Source organism: Canis lupus, chromosome 13 (genome assembly GCF_011100685.1).
Source record: "Canis lupus familiaris isolate Mischka breed German Shepherd chromosome 13, alternate assembly UU_Cfam_GSD_1.0, whole genome shotgun sequence".
Taxonomy (NCBI): domain Eukaryota; kingdom Metazoa; phylum Chordata; class Mammalia; order Carnivora; family Canidae; genus Canis; species Canis lupus.
The window spans coordinates 34,970,274-34,988,155 of NC_049234.1; the positions used below are offsets into that span (position 1 = coordinate 34,970,274).

The following is a 17,882-nucleotide window of genomic DNA, read 5'->3' on the forward strand; positions in this document are numbered from 1 at the left end:
AGCTGACACTCAGGGAGTGATCATGGATACATTGCTTAGTCGTCGAGATCAGACTTCCTGGATTTGGAATCTGGTTCCTTCACTTACTGGCTCTGTGACCCTAAGCTAGAATTTCAAAGTTCTTTGCCTTGTTTTCCAAATCTGCAAAATCAGGATGATGAAAATACCTACTCAAAGTGCTTTGAGGATTAATTTGATTTGTAATAAAGCACTTGGACTAGTCCCAGTTCCAATGGGTCCAATAAAGGTGGATTATTTTCATGAGGTCATCACACACACACACACACACACACACACACACAAAGTCAACTGATAAATTTCCAACAGAAAAGGGAATGAGAAATAAGTCTTTGAGACCTAAAGTGAGCCAGTTGGAATCTTAGGAGTCCAAAAGCAAAACACTTACCTTTTAAGTGAGATACTTCAAGTGGTAAGAAGTGTTACCCTGAGTAGACTGTTACTCTCAAAACTGGTCCCTCTCATCCCCCGTAGAAGTGAGTGGTGTGTATATGTACGTGCATATGTCTGTATGTGTGTGTGTGTGTGTCTGCTGTAGTTATCTAGTAGCTGCAGGGAATGTGCCTGTTGTGTTATATTCTCTAGACGAAAGAGCACTAGCCTTGGAGTCAGGAGGCAGAAATTGGGATTTCTGGTTGTGGTTGCAACACATAACACTTACATGCTTGAGAACAAGTTGCAGACTCTCTGATTTTAATTACACTTACCCTAACATGGGAATGTGTCTGCTTTCATGGTCTGTCATGCAGAAGGAATGCAATTCTGTTTGTAAGGTAATAGCAGATTATGGGAGGGATTTCGGCTAGTCTTCAATAAAAAGCAGAGGTGCAATGTCAAGCAGAAGAAACAGAGAAGCAGGGTTCTACCTCTATACTAGGTTTTGGTTCCATTTTCAGAGAAAAAAATAATCTTCCATTTTTCAGATGAGGAAAAAGATGCACAAACAAGTTCACCATCCTGGTCAAGACTGTTAGTAAGCTGAAGAGCCTGGATTTGAACCCAAAGAGTGTGGAAGCAGAGCTCAGGTTAGTAGCCCTGACTTTCTCAAGCACTTTCAACCAGGTGAGGCGGGGAGGGGGTTGGTGGTTGGGCTGGAATCCATTTCCCAGGGGGCCGCAGGAGGCAGGAATGTCACCTCTGTGGTGTCAGAGCCATCACAGAGGTGGGCCTGTGCAGGGCTAGAGAGCCAGGGAGATGGAAAAACCTATGAGCTACTTTATACAAGCGTCCCCAATGACTTCTCAGACACATAGCAAAGTTTTCCACAATACATCTCTTGAGTGGAATTAATTTGTTGAGAAAAATGGTAAAGGGCTGGGGTCTGTTGCCATAGGTGTGTCCAGGTGTGCACAGAGGAGGCCATGAGAAAGTAGGACATGACTGATGTGGGGGGAGGACACCAAACCCAGCCTCTGGCCTTGGAGATTCAGGCCCTTGGGAGGCGCCGTGTCATGCCTGGGCCCCACAGTCATGTGTTGAGAGAACCTGCCACAATGTAGGAATCACCCTTCCATCAGATACCAGGTGACCTAGGGTGGGTTCCTGCATCTCTCCACGTACAGGTACTTTGTATGTGCTATAGAAACATGACCTGTCCTGTCTGGGCCAGCTCTATAGAAGAAGAAAACAGAACAAATCACAGTAGTGGATTCATTACATACTTGTGTTTGCAAAATGTTTCCAGATACATCTTCCAAGTTGACTTTTACGCCAATCCAAACTTCTTAATAAAAGCTGATATTTATTAAAAATTTACCATAGACCAGGCATCACAGTAAGCACTTACCCTGTATTTTCTCATTTAATCCTAAAAAGAAGCCTTAAAAAAAAGATTTTATTTATTTATTCATGAGAGATGCAGAGAGAGAGGCAGCAACATAGGCAGAGGGAGAAGCAGACTCCCTGCAGGAAGCCCAATGCTGGACTTAATCCCATGACCCGTGGATCACAACCTGAGCCAAAGACAGATGCTTAACCACTGAGCCACCCAGGTGCTCCTAAAACAAACCCATTTTTATTGATGAGAAAACTGAGACAAGGAAAGATTAAGTAGTTTGTTCAAGTCCTCCCATTAAGGAATTGGTGGAAGGCAGATGCCAACCCAGAGAGTCAGCGTCCAGAGGCCAGAAGGCATGGACAAGGCAGGTATGCATTTAATTCAGATAAGAAGTGGCCATAAGGCTCAAAGACTGAGAAATGACTTTGAAAAGTACTGAGTGTTAGCAAAGGGATCACTTTCATGCAAACACAGATCTCGTTGCCAGTGGCGAACGAGGTGCCAAAGTTACCTCTGCAACGTCAGGGCCAGATTGCAGCCCTTCTGGTGCGTCTGCGGTTGGCTGCTTCGCCTGACGAGTGCCACGCTGGAGTCAGGAAGTTGCTTCCCAAGAGCAGAAGAGCCCTCCCCAGCTCCCACCGCACTGACCAAATGGCAAGTCTTCAGACCTCTGCTTGTTCATTTGCATTTCAGGCAGAGTCGGGCCTACTCATCTCTAAATATTTTATATTAGTCAGGGCCAGAAAGATGCCTATTGTTTAATTTATACCTTAATTTCCTGCCTTTAACCCCTGTTCTTGCCTGAGGTTGGAGCTGGAATGTGGGGAGAGTCAGGGCCTGGATTTCAAAAGGCACTGGTGGGGGCACCTGGGTGGCTCAGTGGTTGAGTGTCTGCCTTTGGCTCAGCTTGTGATCCTGGGGTCCTGGGATCAAGTCCCGCATCAGGCTTCCCACAGGGAGCCTGCTTCTCCCTCTGCCTATCTCTCTGCCTCTCTCTGTGTCTCTCATGAATAAATGAATAAAATCTTAAAAAAAAAAAAAAGAAAGAAAGGCACTGGTGTCCAACAGCACCTGCTTTATGGGATCCTTATGAGATTAAATGAAGACAAGTATACAGGCCTCAGGATCCCTTTCCACAGCTTGGGGGCAAACGGATCAGGCTGGCTCCAAAAGGCCCATAGAGCAGCCTACCACCCCACACTGGACCCAATTGGAGTGTCATTGCTGGGTCACTGTCTTGCCTGCAGGGCTTCCTTCTTAAGCATTGATTCCCTGATGTCCCCACCATTGCTGTCCAGCACAGGCATACTTGGCTCTTATAGAAATGATGCCCCTCATCCCTCTGATGCTGGCCTGGACCACAGTCCTGCATCCACGAGCCAGTTTGTTTATATCCAGAAGCCCAGTCTGTTTGAGTGAATCTTGGGACCAGGTGGCTGGGTAGGGTTCAGGCTTTCCCAACATAGCCTTGCTCTGTATCAGAACCCCACCCCTACACAGAGGAACATTGGAGATGGTGGGTGTCACAGGCCCATTTTACTGCTACTCTTCATCATAGCAATATTCACTAAAAAACTAAATGGAGGTAAAGGTTGAAATGAAGAGGATGTAGATATAATTGGTCTGTGCAAGTAAAGGGGTCCTATGCCACCAGAGTTGTGAGCCATAGGGAGTGGAAGGAAATTCGGTTCTTGTTTCCAGATTGCTTTGGCAAGTGGCTGAGACTCTGTGAGTGTAACTGTTTTATGGCCTATCTGGTTTCTCCCTGGTACTGTAAAGACAGAGAAGGACTGTGGTGCTGATGGGAATGAGGAGAGTCCTTGTGGATGAGGCTGCATTTAAGCCAAGACTCAAAGGCCTGTAGGAATGCCACACTCCCCAGAGACAGAGTGGGGATCTGGATGGTGGAAGGACAAGGAAAGAGGGCAGAGCTGATTCTGGCAGTGGATGTTCTGGGAGAATGGAGTCATCTGAGTGGTAGAAGCAGAGGATAAAGAAAAGAGGACGTAGGGAAGTGAGAGTGGAGAAGTAGTTTGCTGGGGGCCCAGAACACTCTCTGGGAAGTTGAGTTTGATTCCCCAAGGAGTGCAGACCCCCTCTGGAGATTACAGTGGAGCAGTGGTCCAATCAGAACCAGGTTCAGAGAAACTGCTGGCGGCCTTATGTGTGTCTCATAGGGAAGAGGTGTTGGAGGTGGCCACACAGTGAGATGGCTGTTGGGGATCCAGGTGAGAAGAGCCAGAGCCCAGCCGGGCTACAGAAAGGGACAGGATGGAGGGGAGAGGCTCCTGGGAACATCAACAGAACTCGGTGCTCCCCAACAGGGTGACTGGGAGTCCCTGTTGCCTGCCTCTTCTGGATCAGGAGACAGCCAGATAGCAGGAATAATAAAGGGCTGCATTTGTGGTGTTGATGGGAATGCAGCTTAACAATGAACTTAAATGAAAATTTCAGGGCTGTAGACACAATTATGTTCTGTTAGAAGCTCATACAAGGGGCTCTAGCTTTGCTCTCTGGGCGACTTTTAGCAGCAGCACCATGGTGGTGAGAGAAAGAGATACAGAACATTTCCACGACAGATGTCATGGGCGTAGCATGATTTAGCATGATTTCTGGATGGGTCCTCAAGGACAAAGCTCTGGAGGAAGGCAGCTCCCACCACAGCAATGCAGACCTGTGATCCAATCCCTCCTGCACCTGTTTCTGGCAAAAAATAATCATAATTAATGTTAGGGTCATTTTTCGGATACCTTCCAAAAATAGAACTCATGTACTCACACTACCATTCCTATTTCACAGGATCCAAAAGCATACACACTTCTCAAAAGAGAAGACTCCCACTGTTCGCAAAGGCCTCAACTTGGGCTTTGAGGCATTTTCTGTGTGTTCTGGTCTTACTACCTTCCAAAGAAAACTCTCAAAGTCAGTGTCAAGCTGACTCCACTTAAACTTGAGTCTTCGGTAAGAACTTGAGCTCTGGAAATGTATATTGTAAACTTAAAAGTAAGCTGTCTTCAATGTTACTTTCGGTAATCATAATAATGGCTGGTATTTACTGAGCACTTCCCAGCACCTGGCTCCATGCTAAGCAGCTTACACATGTGACCTCATTTAATTCTTGGAACAACGACGGAGATAGACTCTAGTATCCTCGAGTAACCTAAGAGAAAGCCAAAGCCAGAAGTGCTAGTGAGCTTAGCAAGGCTCCCAATAACAAGTGGTAAGTCAGGGAACTGACCTCCGTTCCTTCTGACTCTCTAGACTTGGCAAATATGTACGGTGTTCTAGACCTCACATGACCTCTTGCAGGCGGCAGTTTGCTTTATTTTTTTATTTTTTTATTTTCAAGACAACACAAAGACGTTACTATTAATAGTCTCTATGCAGCTGAAGCAACAGAGGCTCAGAGAGCTTAAGTGACTCAGTGCGGAGTCATACGGCTCCAGAGTGGCTTGCTGGGGATTTTCAACAAGCTCCTCTGACTCCAAAATATATGGGTGAGTCAGGTACACAGCCTATCCTGTTCTTTCTCTAACCTGTTCCTCTTCCTTTACTTGTTCCTTATTTTGGTCCAATGGCACTGCCAAGTCACCCCCGCTCGGAACCAGAACCATCTCGATTCTTGTCTCCTTTCTCCCCGCCCACATGCACAGTCACCACAGCCTCCTTCTTAATTTCCTAAACTTCTCTTCCTCCTCTCTGGTTTCATCTCCCCAGACTTAAAATAGAGCCTCCACCTCCAACAGCTCACTGGCCTTTTTGGGCCCTCTCTTCCTTTCCCCCAGGGGTGCTCACACATTGGCCTACACGGAGAGAGACCTGGAGGGCTTTGTGAGACCTAGATCTCCAGATTCTGATCCTGTAGGTCTGGGGTAGGGTATCTACCCAACTTTGGTAGGTCTGGGGTAGGGTATCCCAACTATGCATCTGTAACCAGTTCCCTGGTGTGGTATAAGGACTCACTCTGAGAAGCACTGTTCTACACCGTGACCCCCCAGGATGATCACTTCACTTCTGTGCATATAAATAAACTCTCCATGTCTCCAGAGGATCTAGGACAGACAGAGATCCAGCACTTTGAAACCTTTAGTCTAGGTGAGCCCAGGTGAAGTAAAACAGACCCGACATTGCTGCAGAAACAAGAGCTGAGAAGCACCACTCATGCTGATGGTGCCAGCCCATATATAAGAATTTTCCTCAGCTCAAAGAAAGAAACTGAATCCTGAGGACAAGGAGATCTGAGTGAGGTCAGGAACAGCTGATCTACGTTAACATTTTTTTTCCTAATTTCAATTTTTCATTGATTTGTTTCAACATTCCTTCATTATTCTAGGTGATTAGAATACAACTTTTAAAAAATGAACAAAAATCCTTATTTTCTTTGGTTAAATATATGGCACATAAACCCTGTTCTCAGATATTGGGGACACCAACGAAAAAGAAGCTAAGAGAATTGGAGGGGAGGTGGGTGGGAGGAAAGGGTAACTGGATGATGGGCATTAAGGAAGGCATGTGATGGAATGAACACTGGGTGTTATACATAATTGATGAATCACTAAATTATACCCCTAAAACTATTAATATAGTATATGTTAACTACATTGAATTTAAGTTTTAAAATTTTTAAATAAAGTAAAAAATAAAAATTACTACTCCTAATAAAATACAATAAAATACTCCTACCAAAGAAAAAAAATAAATAAAGAATATTCCCAGTCCCCTAGGAAGGCCAGAAGAGCCTCACTGCTCAGACCCACAGTTGGGTTTGGGACATCGAGGCCATGAACATAGGCTTAAAAATCCTACTGATAAAACTATTATCGGGGCTATAATTTGTCAATCACTGTAACACACTATATTAATAGAACAAAGAATAAAAACCACACAGTCATCTCAATGCAGAAAAAGCCTTTGACAACTATCCAATGCCCTTTCATAATAAAAACACTCAATAAATGAGGAATACAAAGGAAACCGCTCAGCCTGACAAAAGTCTGTCTGTGAGAAACCCACTATGACCATCCTTAAGGCTGAAAGACTGAATGTTTAGCCCCTGAGATCGGGAACAAGACAAGCATGTCTTCTCTTGATACTTCTGTTCAACATTTTACTGGAGGTCCTAGTCAAGACAATTAAGCAAGAAAAAAGAAAAAAAGGAAGACATGAAACTATCTCTATTTGTAAATGATGTTGTCTTATGTATAGAAAATCTGGAGGAATCCACTAATAACCCACTGGAACTAATAAATGAAGTCAGCAACTTTGCAGGATGCAAGATTAATACCCAAGCTTTAATTGTTTCTATACACTAGCAATAAACAACCCTAAAGTGAAATTAAGAAAGCAATTCCATTCATAATAGTGTTAAAAAGATTGAAACGTGTAAAAATTATTTTTAAAAAGAAGTGCAAGACTTACAAACTGAAAAGTATAAAGTGTTGTTGAAAATAATTAAAGATCAATATAAATGTAGTGAAAGCCTGTGTTCATGGATCAGAAGATCTAATATTGGCAAAACAACAATAATCCCCAAAGAAATCTATAGATTCTATTTAATCTTTTTCAAAATCCCAGCTGGGGTTATTCTGTAGAAATTGGTAAGAAAATTCCAAAACTTATTTAGAAGTTCCAAAGTCCCAGAATAACCAAAACAATGTTGAAAAAGAACAAAGTTAGATGATTCACAATTTTGAAACATTCTACAAGGTACAGTCATGAAAATGATATTGTACTGGCATAGGTGGAGATATGTAGGCCAACAAATGGAACATAACGCCCAGGAATACATGTTTACATTTACAGTTGATTGATTTGCAACAAAAGTGCCAGAAAAATTCAATGAGGGAAAGGTTGTATTTTCAACAAATGGCACCATTATGACCATAGTCATAATGACCTCTCCCTCATACCACAAAATTCCAAATAGATCAGAGATCTACATGTAGGAACTAGAACTATGAAACTCTTAGAAGAAAAGGAGGAGTCAGTCTTCATGGCCTGGGGGTTGACAGAGGTTTCTTAGATACAGCACCAAAGAAAAGCAGCAAGTTAAAAAATGAACTGGATTTCAATACAATTAAAAACTTTTGTGCTGAAAATGACACTCTACACAAAATTAAAAGACAACCCAGAGTGGGGAAAAAACATTTGTAAATCATGTAGCCATAAGGGACTTATACCTAAAATGTTTTTTTAAACTCATACAATCATAAGGTATGTGTGGGGGGCACTTAAAGCAGACAAAAAATTTTGAATAGACATTTCTCCAAAGAAGACATGCCAATGGCCAACAACCATATGAAATGATGCTCAACCTCATTAGTCATTACAGAAATGCAAATCGCAACCACAGTGAGATTGCATGGCGCTCACTGAGTGATGCACACACTGCTGGTGGGAATACAAAATAGTGCAGTCACTTTGGAAGACAGGCTGGAAGTCGCTCAAACAGTTAAATGCAGAGTTACCGTGTTACCCAGCAATTTCACTGCAAGGTCTATGCCCAAAAGACTTGAAACAGTCCACAAAAAAAAAAAAATGTGTGTGCATGAATGTTCATAGCAGCATTATTCATAACAGCCCCAAAGTGGAAACAGCCCAAATGTGTATCAACTGATGAATGGGTAAACAATGTGTGGTACATTTAGACAATGAAAATTATTCTGCTGTGAAAAGAATGAAGTAGTAACTCATGTTACAATATAAATGAATCTTAAAGACATTATACTAAGTAAAAAGATCCAGACACAGAAGGCCACATAGTCTATGTTTCCCTTAATTCAAAATGTCCAGAACAAGCCCATGTACAGAGACAGAAAGATCAGCACCCCTCAAGGGAATTCAGGGCTGAAAGGAACAGAGAGATGGGGAAGTAAGAGCTAATGGGCACGAGATTTCCTTTTGGAGTGATGAAAAAGTCTCCCAGTTAAATTGTGGTGGTCATGCAACTCTACTGAAACACATTGACATATACCTTTCATGTGGGTTGAATTTGTGGTATGTGAATTAAATCACAATAAAGTGACTTCGTCATCCCATTAGGATGAGCTCCTGGCCAGACCTAGTGGAATAAACAGGTGGTGCATGGGAAGATAGCACTGAGGAAATCACCCAGAATGCAACGTGGCATTGCAAAGTGACGGGCCTGGCAAGAAGCACAAAGGCTGGATCGGGAGCCTGTGACACCCACGTGATAATAGTGCCAGAAGAAGGCAAGAAATGGATGTTGACAATGGAAATAATAACCAAAACCATTCCAGAAGTGAAGGTGTTTGGCTTTTTTTCTTGTAAGACACAGACTCTCCCATTAAAAGATGATACACTGAATTCTAAACAAAAGGCATAGATATCTCGAGAGATTTAAAACTTAAAGAAAATAGAAAATCCTAGAAGGTTTCCAGAAAGAATTAGTTCACCTACAAAGAAATCCTTTTGAGGACAGATTTTTGGCAAAAAAAAAAAAAAAAAGATGCAGAGATGGATTAGTATCCTCAAGTTGCCAAAGGAAAGTAACTTTCAACCCCAAATTCCCACTTAGTCATACTTTACGTACAGTGGAAAATTATGGATAAATGCACGACTCTGGAGCTAGGATGCACGGATGTGACACCCAGCTCTGCTACATCTTCTTTGTGTGGCCTGGGACATAGCTTGCCTGAGTCTCCTGCTCTGCCACATGAACATAATGCCATGCAGGGAGCTGTGGGTAGTGAGTGAGCTTGTGGGTGTATGTATATAATGGTGCTCAGAACATGCATGACGTATAGAAGCACTGTTTAAGGGTTAGTTCCTGATTCAAGGGATATCATTTGACAATGAATATGGAAAACAGCTTTCCAGTCTTATAACCCAAAAAGTTATTTTAGTAACATTTAGTATCAGATTTTAAAAAAAGAACCAAAAGAAAAAATATTAAAAGAATAAAAAGGATCAACCCAAGAAAAGGATAAAATAAACTACCCACCAAAAATATATCATATGCAGGACCTTGCTTACATCTTTGGGCACAAAACATAACCTCAAAGTATCTGCAATAAAAATTTTTTAAATGGGCAAATCCACAATAATGGTATATTTTATTGTAAAATATACATAAATATACATAAAATATACATATTCAGAAGTGTTGCAACATACACACACACACACACTCCACCTCACAGACTTTATAAATATGTTTCAACAAATTTGAGTTGATAGTTCACCATTTCTTGCTGCATATAATTAAATTAGAAACAAATAGTAAAAGAGTAGAACAAATAGAAGCCTCTCCCCATGTGTACTTTGAAATCAGAGGAAAAAAGTAAGAAAGAGTAAATATGAGCAAGTTTAGTGTTCAACAACCTAAAAAAAATAGTTTATAGGAATGGAGTGTATAGCAGAGAAGCCTATTGAAAATTTGGAATTTAGAGTCCACTAATATTTTGTTCCAAAATCCCCTTCCTATTTGCCATCATTTGTAAAATATCATTATTTTTATTTCTACACATAGATTCAAAATGTTACTAAATTCCTAAAATTGTGAGACTCCTACCATAAGTAGCGCGCCTCTGTGTATGTGTTTGTAATGCTTAATAGAGATTATAAATTCCAAGAGGAGAAGGGTGATGACTTATTCACCACCATATCCCCATTCCGTATAATAGTGCTTGGCATCTAGGAGCGTGATAAATATTTATCGAATATTGTCATCGAATATGAAGTAAAATGAGTCAGAAGCTCACCCTCAGAGATTTTACAGAGTCAAATACAAGTGGATTATAATCCTGGTTCTAGAACATTCTGGCGGAACTCCAGCAAAGTTGTAATGTCTCTCACTAAGATTTCCGACAACATAAAATGGAAATGACAGTAGCTACTTTGCAGGGAACTTGCAGGACTTGGAAATGAGAACCAAGTGCCAACTATTAAGTCAATGCCCTGCTCTGTGATGCCGGTTCCTTGTGAAGCGCTGGAGATGGTGGGAGGGACACTAGAAAGGAATGTCAGGCTGGGGGAGCCCGAGGATGCTGGCTCCCCATGCGCTTCCCGCCTACTTCCTGTTCCTGTGAGCAGAGCAGCTCCAGGCTTCCCCACCCTGGACGGGCTCTCCCTTCCTTTGGGAGAGGTTGGATCCACTTTGCAGCTTTTCCAAACACTCACAGAACCGGTTCTTCAGAGCCCCTCAGACCCACCAGCACCAGTGGGGCACCCCCTTCCTCAGAAGTTTCTGAGCAATGCCACCCTTCCTGTAAATGTCTAAATTTTAATGGAAATCATTCTAGCCTTCGGCCTTTGATCCCAAAGCCCTAAAATTGCCACCTCTGTACACTTTACAGCTTCCTTTCTATTCTTTTGTTTACCTAACTAGCAATTCTATTAAAATCTGTTTATCTTGTGTGTGGTTAGTATCTCCTTTCTTTGCTTATTTTTTAGAAGATTTTATATATTTATTTGACACAGAGAGAGAGAGAGAGAGCACAAGTAGAGAGAGAAGCAGTCTCCCTGCTCAGGGACTCAATCTCAGGACCCTGAGATCATGACCTGAGCCAAAGGCAGACGCTTAACTAACTGAGCCACCCAGGAGCACTTTTTTTTTTTTAATTTAAATTTATTTGGTTAACATACTGTGCAATAGTGGTTTCAGAGGTAGAATTTAATGATTCATCACTTATAGGCAGCACCCAGTGCTCATCACAAGTGCCCTCCTTAATCCCCATCCCCCATCTAGCCCATCCCCCACCCACCTTCCTCCATCAACCCTCAGTTTGTTCTCTATCATTAAGAGTTTCTTTTTTTAGAATTTTTTTCAGATTTTATTTATTTATTTGAGAGAGAGAGAGAGCACAAGCAGGCAGGAGGAGTAGAGGGAGAAACAGACTCCCCACTGAGCCTGAAGCAGGACTCGATCCCAGTCCTGGGATCATGACCTGAGCCGAAGACAGACACTTAACCAACTAAGCCACCCAAGTGCCCTTAATAAGAGTTTCTTATGGTTTGTTTCTCTCTCTCCTTTTTTTCTTTTCCCCTTCCTCATATGTTCATCTGTTTTCTTAAATTCCACATATGAGTGAGATCATATGGTATTGGTCTTTCTCTGACTTATTTCACTTAGCGTGATACCCTCTAGCTCCATCGGCATCATTGCAAATGGTAAGAATTTATTCTTTTGAGGGCTAATATTCCACTGTATAGACCATAACTTCTTTATCCATTCATCAGTTTATGGGCACTTGGGGTGTTTCCATAATTTGGCTGTTATACATAGTGCTGCTATAAACATCAGGGTGATGTACCCCTTCAAAGCTGTATTTTTGTATCCTTTGGGTAAATACCTACTAATGCAAATGCTGGATCATTGGGTAGCCCAATTTTTAACTTTTTGAGGAACTGTCTCCTGACTGGTCCCAGGTGGCTGAAGCACTCAAAACCCCAACATGGTGACTCCCCTTGACATTTGTTGTCATTCGCAAAGCACTTTTGTAGGAATTCGCTTTCGCAGAACAATGACAAAAGAAATCACTCTAGGCAGCTTCCCCTTCCTCAGATAAAAACAGCAAGATTTACAGAACCAAATCCTAGCTATTTCCAGGATTCAATTTGCCCCTCATTAGATACACTTTTTCAAGATTTATTAGCCGCCATTTTAAGATCACAACCTGAGCTAGATACTGAATTAGTCCTCACTGATTTTTCTCAGTGGAATACTGAACTTGATGGAAATCTCTCCATTCTTCTGAAATGTTTTCCCATAAAGTAATACTCAGAAAGATAAAAAAACATTTGACAAATTGCAAATGTCTGATGAGAAAGTGAGGAGCACCGACCTTATTTACTTCAGCTAATTAGCAGAAAGCCCTGGGAATCTAAGACCTGGCCTTGACTCTGGGACCCATGAGTTATTAGCTATGTGAATTTGCACGAGACACCAGAGTGCTGAACCTAAATCTTGCCACATGGAGAACAGCTAATGCCTTGTTGGGCTATTAGGGAGATTAAGTGGTTTCTGTACAATTCCTAGTAAGTAGACCGTCTTGAGTTAAGCCTATATGTCATTGGATAAAGATAAAGTCCAGAATGGCAAGTCAAAAGAACCTCAGGGCACCTGGGTGGTTCAGTCGGTTAAGCATCTGCCTTGGGCTCAGGTCATGATCCTGGGGTCCTGGGATCCAGCCCCACATGGGGAGAGCCTGCTTCTCCCTCTCCCTCTGCTGCTACCCTTGATTATGCTCTCTTGCTTGCTCTCTCTCTCTCTCTCTCAAATACATAAAATATTTAAAAATAAAATAAAATGCAGCTGGATAATTTACACAGTTCTCTGGACCCAGAGACTAATTCTTTTACATATTGTTGCATCTCTAAAAGGTGTCTTCAATGCCTGGTTTCCAGCTATATTACTTGGATCCTCAATGATCCTTAAAGTCACTTCAGGGGTTGACCTGAAGATCAGCAGAAGCAGGACAGGAGACGGGAGACCAGTGGGGAGGCTCGGACCAGTCAGGAAGAGTCTGGCAGCCCATAAAGGAATCTCTAGTCAAACCAACATAAAAACTAAAGACATTTATCAACTCATCATCAAGTCCAGTGGTAACATGGCTTCAGTGCCTTTAAGCAGTGACAAGGACCAAGTCCTTCCATTCTGTCATCTTCAGGGTTGACTTCACCCTCAAGCTGGAGGACAATTGCCTTCTAAGCTTCACATATGATCCACTGACACCTTGTGGGAAAAAAAATGTCACCTCCTGCTTCACTGTTAGGATCAAAGACGACTTTCCCAGAAGGCTTAGCAGCCTTTACCTGGTAACTCATCAGCCAGGGAAGGCCTTAGGTTCATTGGGAAGAAACAAGACAAGCCCAGTGGGGTCGGCTGTCCCTGAGGCACACGGCAGCTTGAGAGGAGGATGGCCACTCAGAGAAAAACAGATTTCCATCAGGAAAGAAGTGGGACGTGGAAAAGTGATCCTATTGCAAATAAATAACAGGACACCACTAACTCCCATGACGTCTAAGCTTGTTGTTGGTCATGCCCTCCGCGGAGGGCATCTGTGTAATATTAGCTTCCGAGGGCTGCTGTAATAAGTCGCCACAGCCATGTGGCTCAAAACAAGAGAGTCTAGTCTACGGGGGCCAGAGTAAAAATCCAAGTATTGGCAGAGCCATGCTTCCACCAAAGGCTCCGGGGGGAACCTGTTGCTCACCTCTCCCGGCTTCTGGAGGCCCCTGGCATTCCTGGGCTGGTGGCTCCCTCAGTGCTCTCTGCCTTGTTGGCCACTCTGTGCGTCCCCCTGCCCCCCTTTCCTGAGGACACGCTTATTGGGTTTAGGGCCCACCTGGATAACCCAAGATGCTCTCATCCTGAGACCCTTAACTTCATTACATCTGCAACAACCGTTCTCTGAATAAGATAAGGTTTACAGGTTGTGGGGATTAGGATGCGGATATACCTTTCTGGTGGTGGGGGTGGCGGGGGAGAGGTGTCACCATTCAGCCATGACCCCGAACCACAGGGCTGTGGCGATGCAGTGTATTTAAAAATCCCAGCGCAGTGCAGCTCCCAGTGAGTATGTGATAAATAGTGGTTGAATCTAAATCCATTTATACATCTCTGCAGACTCAGCTGGCATTTTACTCACTCCCTATGCCATTACTTCTGGGGTTCTTGGCAGAAGGCAGCATTCACTTGGCCTGAACGTGAAGAGTGTGAGCCAACAGGACGAAGGGGCTAGCTGGGATGGAGAGTCAAGTATAGGGGTGAGCGGGTCGACCCAGATGGCAAGGGACGGAACAAGATGGTCATGACAGCAGGAGTGCAGTATGTGTGCGCATGTGTGCATGTGTGTGTGTACGTGCATGCATGTGTGCGCGTGTGCAGGTGTGCATGTGTTGGAATGGTGTGTACAGGACTGCGGGCCACCCTGCCTCACTGCTTTCTCTGTCCTGCCAGGGGCCAGAAATACATCCTATGCCTCAAGTTAAGCAACAAGCCCCAGAGCACATCACTTCTTCCTCTTGAAAAATTCACAATTTCATAAAGGGTACACTTTACAGACCCGACATCCAAGCTTATTTTCCTTCTGGGCAAGCACATCAATCTTCCCAATCCCTCATTCTCAAATAATAGCCCAAGCAGTTTTCTCATTACTCTGTTTTCCACTTTTCAAAGAAAGGTGATGCTGGAATTTCATATTCAGATTTCATGCTCAGCCAATTTCCCAGCTGGAACGAAGGGACCACGGGGATCATCGATCCTAGCTCTGCATCTCACAGAGGACTAATCAGAGGCTGGGGGACGTTAACTCATTTGGCCAAAGTCAGAGTCAGGGGGGTGGAGGGACAGGTACACTGCCAGAGGAACAGCTTGAGTAAAACCCCAGATGGACCAGGTTCCTGGAAATCCAGGTAGGACTGGAGCGTGGAGCGGTGATGACCTTGTTGCCTTCCTGGGTCACCAGCTCGAGTCAAAAATTTCTACTTTGTCCCTTAAGTTATCCTTAAGATTCTTTATGTAATCTCATTTACCAAATAAAGGTTAGACACTTAAACTCTAAAAGGGTCATTATTCATGTTCTGGAGACTCTGAGCAAGTGAAGTGAATCCAGAGTATGAAATAATAAGATCAAGAGCTTTGTCATCGATTGTGTTAAATGTGCTATTTGTCACCAGCCATTGACACACACTTAGCATCCCCAGACGGATCCCTACTCTACTCACCTTTGTAGAAATAAACCTCTTTTTTTTTTTTTTTTTTTCTTTTTTGGCTTGAGCAAAAAGCCAAAAGTCCAAAATGACATGATGAATGGAAAGGTTCATCGAAGAAAAGAGCAACCTTGAAACCTTGAACTGAGCAAGTAAAATTGCAAAACTGCCTCTCTCTGCCCTTTGTCCTCTGACAGGCTCTGACGGGGGCAGGGGAGGTGCTGTGCTAGAGAGAAGGCTCCGCCAACACCCCCTCAGGGCCTGCCACCAAAGACAGACCTGAGAATTTAAGTGACTTGTCTGTGATCACACGTTCGGTGGGTAAAATTGGTGGGCTGGGAACTTCTCTCTGCTGACGCTAGTGCTTTCTACAACCCCACTTTGTTAAGCCAGCAACTCAGGGTTTGACTTTCTCTAAAATAAAAGGATCTGCCCAAAGGCTTTGGAAAAACTACAAGGAGAATAATTGACTTGGCACCTGCCACAGAGTCATTGTATCAGTCAAGATACAATTAGAGAAACAGAGCCAGTAGGATAGGGGGGCAGGATGGAAAAGAGGATAGGAGAAGGAGAGGGAGGGGAAGATGGGGAGAGGAGGGAGGGAGAGGGGTAGGGGCAGAGGAAGGTGGCAGGGAGGGGGGCCAGCCCAGCAGGTGCAAAGGCTGTGGGGCAGGCCACAGGGAAGAGAAGATCACAGGTGAGCTGGAGCCCCACAGGCCTGTGCACAGATGGGAGCCTCCCTCCCTCCCCCCAGGAAAAGTGTAAGCATTCTTTTAAGACCTTCCCTGATTAAGTCAGGCCCACTCAAGATAATCCCCCCAATTTAAAGGCAGCTGATAATGGATTTCAGCCACACTGTAGAACCCCTTCACTGCAGCATCTAGAATAGTGCTCTACGGAATGATCGGTGACTTGTTCAGCCCGGCCAAGGTGACGAGCCAAGAAGCTATCAGAACCATCACAGATCTCTGGTGAGAGTGTTCCAAGTCCAAGGCAAAGTTTTCAAATTTTATTTATAATGGGAGAATAGTTCCAAGAGATGCCAAGCTTCCAGATGTATTATTGGCTATAAAAAAAAAAAAAGGGCTACATGGCTGGATTCAATCTGCTAATATTTGTTAAGGAGTCTGCATCTATTTTCATGAGACTGGCTTCTAGTTGCTTTTTTTCTTTCTTGTAATTTCTTTCTCAGGCTTTAGTATCACGATTATGCAAATAACTGTCAGGATGACAGTTAATCTTGGGTGGGGGTAGAAACTGTCCAGAGATGCAAGGGGACTTGCCTGGCACTATAAGGCCTTTCGCTTAATCTGTATGCTGCTGACCTGGGTGCGTTCTCCTGATGAAGTTTCATGATTTGTATGCCGATGAAATATGCACTCTTCCACATGCAGGTGTGGCTGGCCTGGTCTCTAGGAAGAAGACACTAAGAAGGAATGTGCAGGGTTTCTAGGGGGAGTGTCTGTGAGGGATGATGGCAGAGGGACCCCCCGCAAGTGTGTGGGGCTTTCGAACTGCAGTACAGGCTGACGTCTGTGGAAGGAGACAGGGAAGGAAAGGACACTGGCTAGAAAGACACCACCATGTGGCTCCGGGAAAGGCTCACTGGGGCCATCAACAGACCCAGAGCACCCAGTCTGCGTGGGACAAGAAACATGTTAGCTCTGGCTTCCCCATCCTGCTCAGTTTCATTGGGAACAGTTTGGGAAGCAGGTCCTAAAGGTGCAGAGGCTGGATGCTGACCGCAGACAGAGTCCCTCTTACAGGAAGGGCTGCCCAGCACATGCCACTGCTGCCCTTGCACAAGTGTGCAGAGGTGCTCAGAGACTCAGTATCCCTCCCTTGTAGAGGAGAAAAGTCTGACTTAGAGACAAGGGAAACACACACAGGCCCCAAACTGGTGGGTCTTATGGATGCAGAATTCCAGCCTAGATCCTCTTGGGTACCATCTTGACTTCCTTGCCATCTGCAGGATTTCCATCGTGTCCCGAATCCTCGTGGGCTCCACGTTGGGCGCTTTATCACTGTAGACATGTACCAGTGAGGAAACGGATCTGCCCCTAAACACATTCCTCTGCATGCTATGGAGCTCTGGAAACTTGAGGAAACAATGTGTTAATGAAGGCAAAGTCTTCTTGGGTTATTTTACAGACAATCCTCCTCAGAAATTGGCGATAATTAGCATTCTGGCTATTTTTCCAAGGCTGAATTCCTCAGAGGTGAAGCAGTGCAACTTTGCAATACCTGAAGCAGAAATAATTTATGTTATGAGCACAGGGAATCATCAAACAGCCACCAAAGGGCATCCACTTAGAAGCTGGGGCCCAACCTTGTAAGACAACAAAGCAAACCACGTTCATGCCCTCTCCGGAGGGAAAGTCCAGGACAGCTCCTGGCTCAGGCAGATTGCCAA

General features: G+C 43.9%; 2 long non-coding RNA genes across 2 annotated transcripts in view; one reads left to right on the forward strand and one right to left on the reverse strand.

Annotated features, from left to right (window-relative positions):
• Positions 1-856: 856 nt before the first annotated feature.
• LOC119864627 overlaps positions 857-17,882 on the forward strand; it is a 39,293-nt gene continuing 22,267 nt past the window's right edge. Inside the window, exon 1 of the long non-coding RNA XR_005368330.1 lies at positions 857-1,043. This is a non-coding gene — a long non-coding RNA (uncharacterized LOC119864627). The remainder of the gene's footprint in view (positions 1,044-17,882) is intronic.
• The window catches only part of LOC111098570, a 59,853-nt gene continuing 58,475 nt past the window's right edge, over positions 16,505-17,882 (reverse strand). The window contains exon 3 of the long non-coding RNA XR_005368329.1: positions 16,505-17,713. This is a non-coding gene — a long non-coding RNA (uncharacterized LOC111098570). The remainder of the gene's footprint in view (positions 17,714-17,882) is intronic.